Source organism: Phasianus colchicus, chromosome Z, assembly GCF_987193195.1.
Source record: "Phasianus colchicus chromosome Z, bPhaCol1.hap1.1, whole genome shotgun sequence".
Lineage (NCBI taxonomy): Eukaryota > Metazoa > Chordata > Aves > Galliformes > Phasianidae > Phasianus > Phasianus colchicus.
The window spans coordinates 73,509,552-73,527,960 of record NC_143476.1 but is presented as its reverse complement, the minus strand read 5'-3'; the positions used below and the strand labels follow the sequence as shown (position 1 = coordinate 73,527,960).

The 18,409-nt window shown below is 34.3% G+C and overlaps 1 protein-coding gene across 3 annotated transcripts in view; it reads right to left on the bottom strand.

The window, feature by feature from the left end:
• Positions 1 to 18,409, bottom strand: part of PDE4D (phosphodiesterase 4D) — a 390,407-nt gene that overhangs the window by 152,787 nt on the left and 219,211 nt on the right. The window lies entirely within an intron of this gene.

Below are 18,409 nucleotides of genomic sequence, written 5' to 3'. Positions count from 1 at the left end.
GTACATTAATTGTTATGCATGACAAATGGCTAAGCTTGCATTTTTAATATCTAGCCAAAAACTTACCATAGAGGCTTGAGAGTTTTGTAATTATAATATTATTGTAATTTGACAATTTCAGTGGTAAAAGAGAAAAAAATGAAAATGCAGAGAACTAAGCAGTGAACAGACAAATTATACATTTTGAATTTCCTCTGAATTTCCTATCCAATGTTATATGTATATTTTTTAATTGAAAGAGCAGAGTTATTGCTCAACAAGTGGTTACATGCATAATAGCCATTCCTTTGTAAAGTGTTTAGAAGTTCTGAAGCGTATTACTTTTTACAGTAATGCAGCTTGATTAATAATGAAAGAAAGCAGTAAAAATTTTACTCTTAAAATGTATATAGACTTGACAAATAGAAGGAAAACATGATGAACAGGTCCTGCATTAAAATATCAAACCATTCATCAAACAAAAATGTGTGTAAAGTGTGTAAAGCTCTCTGGAACCTTTGCACTTTCTAGCAGTACAATAAAATGCATTTACAAACTACACTGTATATCAACAGGAAAGATCCTGACTGCCCTGGAGGCTTGTGCTAGTCATCTGCACATAAAGTGCTCCACAGCAGCAGAAGGAATGTTAATAAGGTTTCATGCTAAGCACTCTGTTCTTCATGTTTTTTTGGCATCCATCTTTCAAATACCATCTACTGGTTAACATAGGAGCTTTTGTAAGAGTTCAGCAGAATCATAAAAGTTAACCTCAAAGGGTGGAAAAAACATCTGTGATAAATTTAGCTCAAAGGGTCATACAGCCACGGGACCTTTAATAACAGTTGGGTCTGCCACTGTGCAGATCACACGTCTGTGATAGTGGACTCAAATCTGGCACTATATTGTGAAATTTTTTTATTCTTTAAACAGAAGGAGTGGGTCAGAAAGAAAAACAAAATTGGTATGAAATTGGGGTGCTGGGCTATTAGAGCATATATGTCATTTTGGAGCTTTCTTTTTTTTTTTAAGCTCGTCTGGTTGTTTATTGTTGAAAAATATCAACATGATTCCCATATCAACAAAAGAACACAAGACAAATAAAGAGATCTGTATACTAAATGGTTTCACAGTACTATAGAGGAATGGAATATTCAGGGATAACTTCTGCTGCACCGTGGAATAGGTGGCACTTTTGTCAGAAGTGTCTCACTGCTGCCTCCTACTTACAGTTAACACAAATATGACTAGTAGTACACTGCAGCATATTTATATACTAATTATTACTATACTATATAAACTAACTGTAGCTGTATATATCTAAGCTCATGCTTTTCAGTTCAGTTCAGTTTCAGGTTCAAAAAAAATCTGATCATCAGTGGAGATAAAACACTAAAAAACAACTAATATGATTTTGTTTTTGGCTCCTTTCATTAGTTTTGTAGAAATAAACTTCAGTCCTCCAATGTCTGTCAACTTCAGAACAGAAGCCATAATATATACTAAAGGCTATATACCAAAAAGAAGACTATCATACTGCAAGTGTATTCCAATCAGTCAAATCAGATCCTGTTCTCAGCATGGATTTCCTGAAAAACAAATTAGGAACAGAAGGGAGAACTCATGGTCCTTGAGTGTTTGTGTCTTTTCAGGTCCATTAGTGAAAAAAGTTATTTGCAAGGAACTCAGCATTTAATAAAGTGAGAAAGAGAGAAAATTTTCTAGAGAGGTTTCCACGAGAACTTTTAGAACAAAGTCAGCAAAATATGAGCAAAAGCTTATCATTCATATAAAAGGCCTGTGTTAACATTAATATAAATGGTGATTATATCAAAGATTTAAACAGAGGAGAAAGATGATGGATCATTTATTTTAGGTCCAAGGCCTTGCTATGGGGTCAAATAACATAATTTTTCGAATTGTGAGAAACTGAGAGAAATAAAGGAATTAAAGAAATATATAGCCATTCCAGTCTGATAGCAATGGATAGCATTACTGCGGATGTAATGAATTATTATTATTTTTTTAAAATAGTAAGTAAGAAGACATCAGCAGAAGTAAATGAAACTTTTCAAAGATACAAGAAATTGCAGTGTCAGATCTACCTTATTGTAAAGGCTGATAGTTCTCAGCAGATGGAAAAATCCATCTGTGCTCACTGCAGGCCTTCTTTCTTTCCCAGACAATATTTTTAAAGGAAGAGCTATTGCATTTTATGATATTAAATCCAAAATGCAAGATTAAAATAATTCAAAGAAGAGAAATGCGTAAGTGTATTCACTGTCGTACACTGCTTATTTATTAGCATATGTGCAGTTTTAGAGATGTACATGTAGGACATATAATGTTCGTTAACACAAGCATATACTTTAGACAAACAGACATTTGTAGCATTGGATTTGTACACAAAATTCTGTAACATTAAAAAAAAAAAAAAGTATTTCTTTTCCTACTTGGAATCCTTTTTTAGGGTGACAGATAAAAAAAGAGAAAAAAAAAACAACTGGACTGAGCTCTTGTTAGAATGCCATCACAATTAATACAAGCATTCACTGCATAATGAAAATAAGGAAAAAGTATTGTCAGATAAAGAGAATACCAAAAGTTGAAGCTGTTCAGTCCTGCTACATACTCTAACAGTAAAAGCAACAGTCTTTATTATCTGCGTTTATCTGGTGACTAATATTTTGACTGTATAGTCAGGCTCTCTATAGAAGAAAAGATACAGAAATAATTAAGACATTGATAATAAAATGTGTGTAGGATTCAAGTCACTTTGAGGATGCTTGCTTCTTAATTCTCATACTGAAATTAGTAATTTAAAACCAGTGTTAAATTACACAAAATTGAAAATTAACATAGGCTGAAAAAAACATGGCTTAGGGAAAGAGGTACAGGCTGAATTGTTTTGTTCTGTGTTTGGGAACATTTTTGTCTTGAGAATCTTTCTTAAACACTCTGAGTTTAGGCTTCTTTGTTTGTAAATTAGCAGCTTAACAAGCATTTAGACATCAAGGCACTGAAAGAATGCTGCAGGTGCCAGGTTATTATTACTGTCATTTTTGTATACAATTTGAAGAAACAGACAATTCTCCTTATTAAGACAAAATGAAAACCCCCTGTAGTTTGATAAAACTTGAGTTTAGCACTGTAGTTAAACTTAAACCTGCAACAACTAATACCATTTTCCTGCTTGTGAAAAATTCTGGCATATCTAATATATACACATTGCCTGAGGAGACTTAGGGACACTGTCAGTGTATCAGGAAAAAAAGAATCCTGGAAAACTAAAATAAAATCTCAACATGTAAACTGTGACTGGGCTTCTAAATATGTTGTTTGGAATGCACATCAGCCAAGTAAAGTCGGCTAATGACACACCTTTGCTTCTTGACGTGCAGCCTTGGTTTCCTCATACTACTACTTCAGATGGGATAATTGTAGTTCCTTTAAAACCTGGAACTAAACTCTTTCACTCAGTGCCACACTGAGTTTTGTTCAACTACTCTTGCAGCTAGACTTGGACATACTTTCTATTCTTCCTTTCTTTTCCTCATATCTAAATGAAATAACTTTCAGTATGCAAAGAGGTACTGAGACCTGAAAGTAACCTTTCTAGTATCTAAGAGCATTCATTTCACAACAGCAAAACAATTCTTCACAAGATAAGACTATACTAATTAGTTTTGCTAAACTGTGAGTTGTGCAGTTCATCCTAGTTCATTCACAGCACTAGGTTATCCTCTTATATTCTGAATGGCAGTACAAGATTGAAGGACAGAAAAGATGAGCAAGATGTTCTTATATTACCTGTACTTGGGTGGGTTTGAGAAGGAGTAATGCAAGCGTTGGTTCAGAAAAGACATCTTTCACTTATAAGAATTAGCCAGAGAATTAGAAAAGGAAACTTTTGACACTTCAGAACTGTTAGTGCTCAATGTAACAAATGATTTCAGAAATACTCTTTTGTAGGGTGTTGACAGAATGCCAGAAGATTAAACTATGCTGTTCATTTCTAGGGAACAGCATATTCCTTCCAGAAGCGGCTAACATGTTGAAGAGGAAGGAACTATATATCTCATTGTCTATTAAAAATAACTGAAAAATATGGTAATATTTACAACTGGGTACCCTTAAGAATGAAACAAAACAAAACAAAACAACTGGATGTGCTCTAGGTGGCCCCACTCTGGGTGTCCATGCTTGTTGAGCAGGTGGTTGGACCAGATGACCTCCAGAGTTCCCTTTCAATCTTAAACATTCTGTGACTCTGTGAAAAAGACAAACCCAAGGGCATAGAAAAAATATAGTCAGTAACTTTTCCCTCCTATATTCTCTTACACTTAGCTGCCTAGATCAAACCTGATTTATGAATAAATACAGCTTATTTGCTCAGTGATTACAGAGTAAATAAAGTTACTACGTATTCTCCCAGGGCTTACCACACTCAAGCAGTTAAAACTCCACAAACTGCAAAGACCAGAAATGAGGCTCATTGCACTCTGCTATAATACCTTTTCATAGACTCACAGAATCATTAGGGCTGGAAAAGGTCACTAAGATAATCTAGCCCAACCGTCAACCCATCACTGCCATGCCCACTAATCATGTCTCTAAGCACCACATCTGTTTCTTAAACATCTTTGGAATGGTGACTTCACCACTTCTCTGGGCACCCAGGAGTTTCTCCAAGTGTCCAACCTGAATCTCCCCTGGTGAAACTTGAGGCCATTCCCTCAAGTCTATTGCTAATTACATGAAACAGGAGATTGACTCCCATCTCGCCTCAACCTCCTTTCATACAGCTGTAGAGAGCAATAAGATCTCCCCTGAGCCTTCATTTCTATAGACTAAATAATCTCAGTTCTCTCAGCTGCTCCTCATAGGGCTTATTCTCCAAACCTCTCACCAGCTTAGATGTCCTTCTCTGGACATGTTCCAGGGCCTCCATGTCTTTCTTATAGTGAAGAGCCTCATGCAGTGAAGACCTGGATGTGGCTCTGGGCAGCCTAGGTTGGTAACCCTGCCCATAGGATGAGGGCTGAAACTAGATGATCTTTGAGGTCTTTTACAACCCAGGCCATCCTATTATTCTATGATTCTACAAAGAGCCCCAAATTGAACACAGTATTTGAGGTGCAACCTCACCAGAGCTGAGTACACCTCCCTGCTCCTGCTGACAACACTATTTCTGATACAAGCCAGGAGGCCATGGGTGTTCTTGGCCACCTGGGCACACTGCTGGCTTATGGTCAACTGGGTATCAACCAACACTCCCAAATCCTTTTCTGCCATGCAGCTTACCAGCCACCTTGCCCCAGGCACTTGGAACCTGGAATTTGGTCTTGTTAAATCAAATATGTGGTTCAGCAACACTTGGTTTTCTAAGAATACTCAGATGCAGTACTCACTAGAACCTGTGTGGTGTTGCTGCCTGTGCTGTGCCATGAACAGCAGTTGAGGCTTGTACTGAGGAGAGGGCTTACAGTCCCTCACTGCCCAACAAAGCAGAAGCCAGGTTCCTGATCGGCTAGGGTGAAAATACTCCCTCCATCATTCTGCCTTTATTTTAGCTAAATTCTCATTTAATTCATTCTGTGATGTATTTGGAGATTAATAATTTCATTACTAACTGATTATAGTGGATCAGTTAGGTTCAGTAGCAGAACAAAGGAGCTTAACGCTGTTAATCTAAGTACATGTGTAAAGCTTCATTTGCTAGAGATTAAAAAAAAATAAAATTGGTATCATTTTTAGGAAGAGAAAAAATATTTTTTCTGATTTTACTTTCTAGGAAAATATTGTGAGTTCATGAACCAATGCTATCAGCTATGGCTATGGGCTATGGTTAGGTCAAATTTTAAGGCTGGAAGCTAACTGCAAACATTGGATTAATAATGGAAAACAGTCAGTAGGCTATAATTAAATACTAGACCACAAGAAGACTTTGGACTTGAGCTGAACTAAGGCTCCCTAATATATTAGGCTTTTTTTTTTTTTTTTTCTTCTATTTAAATAAGACATACACACATGAACAGATATTCAACTCTATATAACTATAAAAACATAGTTTGCATTATAAAAATACAGCCATGTCAGCTTTAAATGGACATACTGCAATAATTATAGAGATAATTATGCTTTTAGAGGTAAAATCTATTGATGTTTCCATCATACCTTCTGTTTTTCAAGGGTTCATAGCTCATTAGCAACTATTTGCTAGAAACAAACTTGGATTACAGTGTCTTAGCCAAACAGCTGCTTAAAAAATAAGCATATGTTGCTTAAACTTAAGTCAGAGCTGAGTTAACCAGTAGCTCCAGTAGCTATGTTTTCCAAGTCGAGTATGTCAATCTTTTTGGATAAAAAGAAATGGTAAAGACTTTTTTTCTTTTTTCTTTTTTTTTTTTTCTTTTGGTAAATTATGCAGGGACTACTCTTCATGGTCAGAGACTATGGTAAGAACTGTATTCCCTCTACAAAAATTTCATAATTTGTGCTGATCTTGGACAAAGTTACTGCTAGTAAGAATAGTAAACAAATAATATTTTGTAGGATTAATTTCACTCCTGTTCAGAAGAATGGGATATTTTTACTACTATCATTCAAATACTTAAGGAGATACATCTGAGAGGCACTAAGGGATACCACCATTTCAAGAAGACAATAGTTCATTTCAAGAATACAAAATATACCAGGATTTCAAGAAGACAAAAAATATATATACAACTTGAAAATTTACATATGCACCTAAGTTTTAAGCATGGTAGCAAATCTTTTATTATGAAGGCACTTCTAAAGATAATTTATCTTGTGCGGAACAAAAAAATCTACCACTAACAGCAAAACTGTATTCCCCTACTACATATTTTCTAAAGTGAATTTGTTCCCATAATGCTTTCATCTTGTCGCAAGCTGTGAAGAATTCAATTTATACAATCAAAAAGTCTTCTGGAAAGCAAATTTAAGCTGTGGTATTTCCATCTGCACAGTTTTCTAAAAGAGAGGAGAGTGGTTTTCCCAACTTTTCACTATAATCTATAATCCACAGGTACTGTATAATGACCTGAATGAGACAGATGTGGATAGCACTCTTTTTGATTGAATGACATAAAGTCATAGAATCATTTAAGTTGAAAAAGACCTCTAAGATCACGTATTCCAATCATTCAGCAGTCTCCAATATTGCCCACTAAGCCATGTTCCTAAGTGCTACACCTGCCCTTTTCTTAAACATCTCCAGGGACAACATCTTTCAGAAAAATGTGAGGAAGTTAAGCTAAATAACTCACTATGTCATTAAAGTTTTCTTGAAGAGGAACTACACCTCCTGGTCATTTTTTGTTTCCACTGAAACACTAATCCAAAATATCCACTGAAATCTGTATAAAATTCTCTAATCACATTTATTGTCTATTCTTACAGATTTGGAAAGCTCCACAGACTTAATCTAGCTGCTGAGTGAAGAACAACAAAAAGATTAACTTCATGCATTTTATACAAGCACTCAGAACACAGAGATTTGCTTCATTTTTAATATAAAATTCTTAAACTCAGAATTATGATTAAAGCAGTAACGTGTTTTAAAAATGTTGTAACTTGTAAGACAACATTCTATGAGCACAAATTCAGAGTATGTTTCTTCTCATGAATTATTCACTGAGATATAATGAGGTTCACCAAGAAAGGAATTTTCTCACTCGCCTTGAGTTGTCAGAAGGTTTGGTTCATGGTTTCTGCTGGTCAGTTAGGTTCTGTTTATAGACAGCTCTGAAAGGTACTTTCAGGGACAGGCCATTTCCATGATTTAGACATCTATTTTAAGACAGAGTGAACTGCTCCTCACAGCTCTCTATCTGTCTGTGGCCTACAAGGGATACCTGTCTAGTCCACTGGAAACCTCAATTATGGGTGATTTGAAATGTGCATGATAAAATTCTTAAAAACTGTAAGAAAATATGACATGACTTTCTTCCATGCAGTAGTTTAACTGAAAGTAGACAGGATTTAATTTTTGCTTTTACAGAAATGTAGATATTGGAGTATTTTAACATTTGGCCTAATCTTTCTTTATTTGGAGAAAGTGAGAGAGGAGCAATGTCAAGATAATGCCACCTTCTTCCCTATGGGTCCTGATTCCCAGAGTAGGAGAAGTAGAGTGATGAAAAGGAATATATATATCTGGTATATCACCTATGCACAGCATTCAATCTTACTAAAGACTGAACTCTCCTGAATACCCTGACAACTAGAATCCTAATTTTCCTTCCATTTCAGTGCAAATTTATTAGTCTTGTCTGAACTCTGTTCCACTTTTCTTTGTTATTTTTCCCCCCTTAGACAACTTATCAGGCATAAAAAGAGCAGATTGAAAAATAAGTATCAAAAATTGTCAGCAGCACTGGCAGAGATGCCTGCACATATATATGCTGTACATATATACATTGCAGAAATTGGATGCAAGTATTTCAGCATCACGTCACTGGACACATTTAACAATGTGCACCTTCCCTCTTCATCTAGAAGGGCAAATAAAACAGAATAAAACAGATGCCTCATGTGTCATCAAATTCTTGAGAATCTATTATAGCTCAGTACATTAAATAGCTTTTTTCATATAAGCGTATTTATATGTGGAAAAGCAATTCTGAAATCAACACACTTCTACCTGATACTTAGCTAGTGTTGTCCTTTCACATATTTTAATAATTACTCTCTACTACAGCAAATGAATCTTCTCTCTTTTCTTGATGCAATCCTCTAGCAGTTGATTAGCAGAGCTATCTCTATTTTTAACCACTGAATCTGATCCAGCTGACTTCCTAATAGTCATTTGTTGCTGTATTAAACGCAGAAGAAACAATCGCTATTTTATCAAGAGGAGAGGCACCAAGTCCATCTCCTTCTTAATACATTTTTTAAATAAGGCTTGCAACTCATCAAACTTAGAACACCACATTTTCTAAAAAAAGTCATATTTTACAATTGCAAAGGGAAGTCTTACCTGTTCATTTCCCTTTTGTGATGAATATGTCTGAAAGACCATTATTCTATTAAAGATAATGTTAAATGACCAATAACTGTTCAAACCAATTAAGGGCCCTGGACTTCTTTTCTTGCAAAAGAGTACCTCTAAAAGAATATGGTTAACCAAATAGCTCTTGTTTCTTTTTAATCTGTACTAAAAACAAACAAACAAAACCTAAATATTAAATTATCATTTCACTGAAAATTCATGACATGTTTCTCTCTACTCCCTTATAAATTAAAAAACATATTTAAAGTAGCTTTTCCTCAAGGTAATTTTTCTTTGGAAGAATATGTTCTTTCCAACAAAATAATTTCTTTGTGGTTGATTTTTTTTTTGGAAAGCTTATCTTTACAGATTTTTCTAAAGAACACTTACACGATCACAATTGTTACTCACTATAAAATCAGTTATGTCACAACTGAAAACCACAACCATTTAGAATAGTTAGTTATCAGTTTTGTCCTTAAAATTTTTACAATTTGCTAGTACTAAACTTCAAAGATTCTCAGTATTTTTTAATTTGCTCTTACATCAAGCAGTGCTTCAAATGACCTCCTCCTGGCCAAATCTTATTTTCATTCTCCTTGAGCTCTGACATATTTTGAGGCCAGAAACAAATCCCTGATTCTAAAAATTCTTTCACACTCAGCATCCTCTCCTCTCATATTTCAACTTGCTGTCTCAATGAAATCTTGCTTTCTTCTCTCAGTTTTACCTTACATCTCCTTCTGAGATAATTCCTTAGCCCTGTTCTTTCTTATCCATTATTTTAAAAATATTTTTAAATGGTTTTAAACAGCAGGCTTTTATTGAAGGAGTCATTAAGTAGCATTCTTACCTCATTTTATCAGCTGTACTTCTGCCATTATTTGTGATAACTCCTTACAAGCAGATGAGATTTAAATGAGCATTATTTCATTTTTTTTAAGTCATATGGATACCACTTTCATTTTTTTATGACATCCTACAATAATTTCAGCTTTGACCCTTTGTTTTGGCCTAGCCACGATATATCCAAACATCCTCGTTTCCACTGGGATAATATTTCCAAATCTCCAGATCTGTCAAACTTAAACTCTCACCACCTTCTTCCAACCAGACTTGTCTGGAATCCCCATTTCCAAGGCAAAAACTGCCTTGACCTTTCTGACCTGTGGCTTCAGCAGTATAATACCATTTGCATGTCCCTAAGTTCTTCCTCCTTTTCTCATATGTGACATTTTTTCTATATAAATATCATTTACTTTCCCCCAAGTCATTTATATTTTTCTATTCTATTAGTTTGCTTAACAACTGGCATTACTCTGATAATAGCAGGTTCAGCTCCCTTTTTTTTGTTGTTGTTCTTTTCTCAAGCACTTCTTTGTGTTTTTCATGCAAACTCTGTTTGCAGGGAAAAAGCCCCTATGAAATTTCATACCCCATTGTAACTTCTCTTATAAAAGATCTCCTCAAAAACTTTTTCCTAGAGTTCTCCATTTGGCCTTCAAAAGAAAATTAAAAAAATAAGCATACTGAACTGCAAAAATCATCCTACATTTTTATTTCTTCTAATTGCTGTTGTAAATTATACATAAAACTACTTTTAAAAGAAACTTCTCTAAATATATATATCAGCTTACATGAAAATAATTTACAGAATTTTTTACAAATATTTAATTAAAATTCTTCAACAGTAAGTGGCTTTATTTTTTCACTTTGATGTTCTAAGCCTAATGAAGCCAAGCTCTTTTCTCTGGATTTTAATCAATCTAAATTTTTTAATGTTGTGTGTCAGTTTTTTACTATTCATCTTGATGTTCAGTTCAGTCAGTATGATTTCACATTTTTTAAATTATTTTTTAAAATAATTTTGTTATAACATTTAACTACTTTGTATAGTAAAGATCTAACTAAACATGCAAAGGTGAGCCAAACCAAACAGAAGTCAAAGAGCCAATTTCTGAAAATTTCTCCCTATGCTTCAGGCTAATACACTAGAGTAACAGCAGTGTGCTACGCAAGCCTGTTCATGGGGTTGAGAGCATGCCAAATGATGAATATTATATAGATTTGTATTTATAGCATACTTGGCTTCTGTTTAGTAAGGTTAGAAATATTCAACATTGAACAGTGCCCTACAGTTACACTGTGTTGCCTATTTAACTTGTCCTTCAGAATTTTTCCTTTTGGAGAGGAAAAATTCGGTAGAAATTTAGTATTTGAAATAGAAATGGAAAGCAGAAACAACACAACTTGACTTTCTATATCACCTCAGAACGACTGAAGATTAAATGCAGGGTTTGATGGTAATATGTTTACATGACCTGAATTTTTACAACACTGATTAGATCATTTTGCACTGGTTCAAAGAGGGAAGGAACTCAAACAGTACTGCTTTTAAGCACCTATTGCTTTAAAATGTTCAGACCCAAGGGACATGTGGAGTGAATGATTGCTGTTTTCGTCATATGAGTCAATATCCCAGGGAGTGTCAATAGTTGCAGGTCATTTTGGTGACCTGGACAATAAAACATTTAAATATGTAAATTAAGTTCCCAGTATAATCAGTGTAAGTAGTATAACGTATAATTTTCTAATCACTGATTAGACAATGGTCAGATATCACTGCAGTCAATCACTTCTTTTATCTGAATGCTTTTTTTTCCTCCTTAACAGTTTTTTCCTCCCCCCTCCCTTTGCCCCATATTTTCCTATAATATAGCCAGGGAATATTACTGAAATTGTATTTCTTTCATTTTAAAATATCTTCTTTATAACATCTTTAGTTTTTTGTTTGTTTGCTTTTTTCTTTTTTGCTGTACTTTTGATTAAATGTAATTGAAGGAGTTACTAACACATATTTTTTACAGTTACATGTCAGCAAGAGCTACAACCAAAATTATGTCCTGATATGAAAGTCACCATGTGAGTGTTTAGAAAAAGGAATGAAATAAATTCTTCTGCAGTCAAAGTGTCTGTGAGAGATACAGAGCTAATACGGAAGTTTCAAAATGTTATGAATACAAAAGCTCATAGAGAAACTTTCTGTATGGCAGCAGTACTAGCCTGCCTTGTTTATGTATAAAACAGGTAGGTATTTTCTGTAAAGTTTTACTTAGAAAATCACAATAAAGCTATTAGGTGACTTAAATCTAAATCTGCATCAAGGTGCTTGTTGCTACTGGCAATGTGGGGAAGCTATGGCTGGCTATTAAACAAATTACAGTTATTTACCATAGAAATAATGTGAAGGTAATCTATATTCAGAGAAGGTGACCATATATCTGAACTTTGTAAGTTGCATCCATGTGGATAACTCAGTTGGACAGACTGTCAGCTCCAGGGACCCTAACTCTGTTCCAGAAGAGCTGAAAATCTTGTTTTGCTGAAAAGAGATATAATGGACTGAAAGGTTCTAGGTAGCTGGGAAGCTATTTCATTCCTACTAATGGGAGAAATAAAATAATTGAGCGGTAGCAGTATAATGTATAATTTTCTAATCACTGATTAGACAATGGTCAGATATCACTGCAGTCAATCACTTCTTTCATCTGAAGATTTTTATTTTCCTCTTTAACAGTTTTTTCCTCCCCACTCCCTTTGCCCTATATTTTTCTATAATATAGCCAGAGCAAATATAGATTAAAGTTGTAAAAGTTAATTCTTAGACTTCTCTTAACTTTCTGTAGTTATTCATTTCTTAATTTGCAGTCTGAGTCTGCAGGTGCTACCATGAAACTCAACATTTGCAGGTGAAAAATGGCATCAGAATATTTTCTAATTTTAAATTAAAAGTATAAAGATGAAATAAGTCACAAGATTATTTTCATTACACAAAATTATCACAGCATTTTCTTTATCTACCTGCCAAGTAAGGAAATACATTTTTCCATAAATATGGTCTCTACGATGCCTTACTCCATTAACTGTAAATCAAATTGCAGTAATATTATGTATACATAGAGACAGAACAAACAGAAAGTAGGTAACTAAAGCAAGCAATTTGGTAGCCAGAAATATAATCTAGAAACAAAGCAAAACTTCTATAATTACTTCAATTAAAAAACAGGAACATACAATAAATAAACGAAAGACAGTTATTTAGGTTGTAACTAAAAATACCGAATATGAAAATACTCATAAACTACAGATGTAAAAAGTTTAAATAAAAAAATAAAAAAATCACCTTTTTTAAGTATCTAAAGAGACATAAAGTCACTGTCAGTATATTGTAACTTCACTTCGTTAAGCTATCAGGTATAAAGGCAAAAATGAAGATGCTGTACCAAATTCGGGGTAAGATCTGTAAGACTTCAAAGGTAGATGCTCTCAAATGCTTTCCATCATTGCCATAAACTGCTTATGTTATTACAACAAAAATCGATTTTGAGGGAGGTGACTGTACACACAGAAAGCTGACATGAAAAAGTTTGTGTCTTACTGAAAGTGTCTACTTGGAAGCAGTTTGACTCTTATCCATTTATAGCAACAGAGTGTATGAAACTTAATGGTAAACTAAATATTACAGGATCAAAATAATGTATTTTATCCAAAGTAAATATTATCTTGAATATTTAGAAGTATTTTGGTGAAATTATTTACAATAAAAGGCACCTATATACTTCCCTTTATTAAAGGTAAACTGGCAAATTGTGATCACACCAGACTGTTCTTCTGTAATAAATAATTTTCACTGACATTCTCTGACTACCTTTTATCCTTCTTAGTTTAAACTTTCATTAGCTAGTATAAACTAAAATCAAAATGACAGATTAATTCAAATGCATAGTCCAAATTATAAAATATTTTTTTTGGTCACAGACCAACTGTTGCTTTGAAGTGACGAAGAAAATGCAAATTGAGCAGTTTTCTTTCTCAATGGAAAGTACAGCTTTTCTAGAATAGTCTACCTCTCTCTTTACATCTTAAAACAGTCTTGTACAGCTGGAAAATCTGCATCTTGAAAGGATATCAGGGAAGAAGAGACTGTTGCATGTTGATAGCATCTTGGGTTAATCTCTTGACTACCTTAGTACTTTAAAAGAAACAAATACTTGAAAATAGTCTGACATCATGATGACTAGTCTGTAGCTTACTTCCACTGTTCACATTACACTGAAAACCCTTATTGAAATGAAGTAGAGTTTTGGATGAATAAATTAAAGGTATGACTATCAAAGTGGCATTACCTGCCTTGCCAACTTCTAAAACTTTATTTCCAATCTCACAGATTATGATATTATCAGTAAAGCTCCTGAAGTCCAGTAGTTGTACAAAAATCTCAAACTGCAATTAAATCAAGCTCCCAGCTTTTCTGCTTTGGGAAGCCCCTTTAGATTTAAACACTTGAGACTTTTTTTTTTTTCCCCAAGAACTTCAGATTGACAGATTGACAATACTGTAACATACACTATCAGAATATAATCCAGTAGAAAGTTATGATAGTTTACTTTAATGGAATTGGAAGGCACTAAAATGTTCTTAATGGAGGTTTACTCATATACAGTTCAGATATGTAATTTAAGTATTAAAAATTGGTGTCCCTGCTTTGAGATGTTTTACTTCAACATCTGTGTATTACTCTGGTTTCCATTAACTCACATTTCCACTATCATCTCTTTTTGTCACAGTTTTTGAAGACTTCTATTTTACTTTACTAGCATTACTCATTGTTACAAAGATCTATGGCACAACGTTGGCCTTGGCCACTTAAGAGTCTCCCAAGCACATCTGAGAATGGCTTGTGAATTACCATGGACCACCTGAGATCTGGACCAAGGACCACTCCAAATGAGAGTGGAGTAACACAGATTAGTATTATCACCATTGTCCTGCCAGCTACTTCTAGTTCATCAGCTGGAAGGACTTCTAGATTGATTTATTCACTGTGTAGACACAAAGAAAGAAAAATCACAGCCACTAAAAAGCTGTCACTAAAACCAACTGGGCTAGTTTGTATCAAAATTTACAGAAATATGCATCTTTTGACATTTGGCATAGAAAAGATTTGTATCCCTGTCTGATTTTCTGTTTAACAGACACTACCTGGATTAACATATATTTCTATTTCAATTTTATACGCTTTTGCAGCTTAATGTGTGATGTATTTAAGATTCTGAATAGAAAAGTATGCAAAACATAAACATGTATCATTTTCTGTAATCATTTTATTGTAAATAATATTCTTGCAAGGATAGCCGAGCAAGAAAAACATGTGGGAGCAAAGCTTAAGCACTTGGTGGATCACAAGGGTATATGCTTCTCTAACATATCTAAAATTTTGTCTGTATTCTGGAAAAAGAACTTAATGAAATCACACTGAACTTTGCTATTAATTCCAAGTATCAGTATGCCAGTTGTGTTATATCACATACTCTTGATTACAAACACTAAATGTTGTTGGTTTGGTTTTTTTTTTTTTTCATTAAAATGTGCTTGGATTTGAATTGCAAAACCACTCTAGTTAGAATTCTTTCTGTATTTGTGACCAAGCAGAGTTTATCAGAAACAAGAACAAAATGCATTTGCTATGCTGAATTGTAAAAAGCCTCAAATTAAGCCATGTTTCAATAGATGCTGTACATGGAAGAAAGCTCAAGAGGGACTGTAGACAAGAAGAAATAAGAAAAAAAATATTGTTTTCAACTTAATAGCTTCTTTAAGACTGTGTGATTTTCTCATTAAGATTTTCATCTGGATGCTGAGATTGATGTTAAGAGAAGGTATGACTGCAATGTCTCCTCTATTGGAAAAAATTTCAAAAATCTGTACTTTCATTATGAATGCTGACATATTTAACCACATATGACAGTAAAATGCTAAATTTCTCCCTAATTCTCAGCTGCAGGAAATGATCCTGAATAGATAATTCAGTTTAGGAACTCATCATTTCTGAACATCTCACAGCATTACACATTACAGTGTTTTCTTTTACAGGATTTAGAAGAAACTTAGCTTTTTTCCTTTGCTACCAGTAAGCCCTGCTCTCTGCTTTTATCTTCTGTTGCCTTAAAGACTGACTCAAGTTTTCAATTTATCAATTTTTTTACTGTTCAGTCCTGCTTCAAGTGATGTTGAAACCTTTGGCTTGCCTTCCAGTACATGACTTAAAACGGATGGGCTTTCTTGCTTAGAAAGCTGTCTTCTTCATTTTCCTAGTTGAGCTTTTCCAAAACCACATTCTTTTTCTTTTAATTTTTTGTTTCTTTGCTTATGAGTAAGATGAGCAAAAAGCAAGAAAAAATGATGTAATTAGATGGTTACCTAGAAACTCCATTAGAAGTTGAAACATGTTTTGCATTTTTAGGAAAACCACGTAAACATAAGAAAATATCAAAGACTTTTAGTGTCGTATGAGTTAAGGTCAGACATGACATCATTTACATATTTCTCAGTTCAGTGAGATGCTTCTGCCTGACACCAGAGCTATCTGACTGCTGTATTTGCCATAGTATAACTGATAATTTTAAGTTCCATGTATTGCCACATTCAGTTTATCATAAGAAAGAGAAAACATTACATTCAGTGAAAGGGAATGGAGTATTCCTGATTTGAAGAAAAGAGCTCTAATTCCGTAGGGATGCATTACCCTTTGGTCAGAATGGAAGCTTCAGCCAGCCAGTTGTTCTTGCTTCCAAGCACACCTGAAATGGTCATGTGCAAAAATAGATGATTCAGCATTTATCAAACTAGCAAGATTTTCTTTGGAGCGTGAACTCTCATTTTCTGCAGGTGAGAAGCTTTTTGCAGTAGATCTGATGTTGGCCAAACGTAATTCCTTTTTGGTGACTGCTAATACTTCCACAAGGGTTTATAATAAGAGCTTAGGTGCATAATGGTGTCTGGAAAGAGCAGGAAGAAGGAAAAAGTGCCTTCAGATGAAGTCACGAGGACAGTGAAAAATCTGGTATGGTTGCTTACCATCCAGCAACTGCAGTTTAGGTTGTATTCAGTCTGACACAGTCTGAAGGTATATTACAGCAATACCTATGTAGCTCAAGCTGGAACTACTTTGTATTTTTCTTTTTATTTTTTATTATCTGTTTATCTATTTATCTATCTATTTATATCTGCATATGTTATAATGAAGACAATACAGAGCCTCCCATTCTCCATCTGTAAACAATTCTATTCCATTTAAATAGTGTTTCTTTCTTCCATTTTAGGTTTCTTCACTAGCTAAACAACTTCAGCTAGTGTTAACAGGAACCTATCTTATCCTGCTTGGGAGTGACGACAGATATTCTTCAGCTATGTTGTTTGTTCTGCTGTGTCACTGCTTTTGCAGTTTCAACAGAAATTTGTACCAAGTATGTGAAAGCTAAGCCACTAAAATGCTGAGTACTGACTGGAAATGTAGCAAATTAAATGAATAAATAAATAGAGTGAAGCAGAGTTCATGTGGACAAACAATAAAGTAAGCACTATTTCTTCCTGACCAACTTCTGATACTTCACTCATTCTAATGTACGATATATGTATACAGCTATACATGTGTATGCTTAAGGCAAATGTAATATACACATATATAGGTGTATATAAACACAGAAAGACATGTATTAACGACCAAGTGTATAGGACAGTTGATGGGAAGCATATGTCTCCTGTTTATGGTTGCTCAGTTTCCGGCAGCTTGCCTGAACGACCCTCTGACCTCCCAGCAAGCCAGGAACCCTGGAGAAAAGAGGCTGAAAATCACATTTTAGATTTCTTCATCTTAAAACAGAAATGTTCTTTCAATAAAAGGTTGCGTAAAATTGGCCATCATCTGGAAGGATTTCTTTTTCTTTCAGAAAAGTAAGACTTCCAATGGAAATTGGAATGTAATTCCACCTCCTGCAGATTCCTGTTGCCTTCATTCAATCTTGTGTCCTTGTAAACTTCTCTCGGAATAAAAAGAGAATGGGTAGACATGGAGCAGGAGAAGAATTACATCTCAGTGGAATTGAGACTATTCAACACTTTTCAAAATACAGAGTGTCTAAACATGCTAGTACATAAACTATCACGTATTTCAAGGAATGGGAGATAATTTAATATTTAATATTTGTTACTCAGCAAATCTGTTAAACTACATTAAAACTGAAATAGGTGGCAATAATGGAACTATTACAATGGAAATATCTTTAAAATTATGGTTCATTTACAAGAGGAATAGCTTTATTTACAAAGATTAGAAATGCAGCATTTCCTTCTAATCACTGAGCATCAGAAGGAACACTGTGCTAGAAGAGACTAAGAGACATAATGATATGGAAGTGGCAATATTTCCATGTAAAAAAAGCAGTGACAGGATAGATGACTTGGAAGGCTGATGAAAAATAGGAGCGTATAAATACACAAAACAGCAGCTAACCCTTTTACCAACATCAGGTCACAAAACCTTTATTGAAAAAAAAAATACTAGAAGGCAAACAA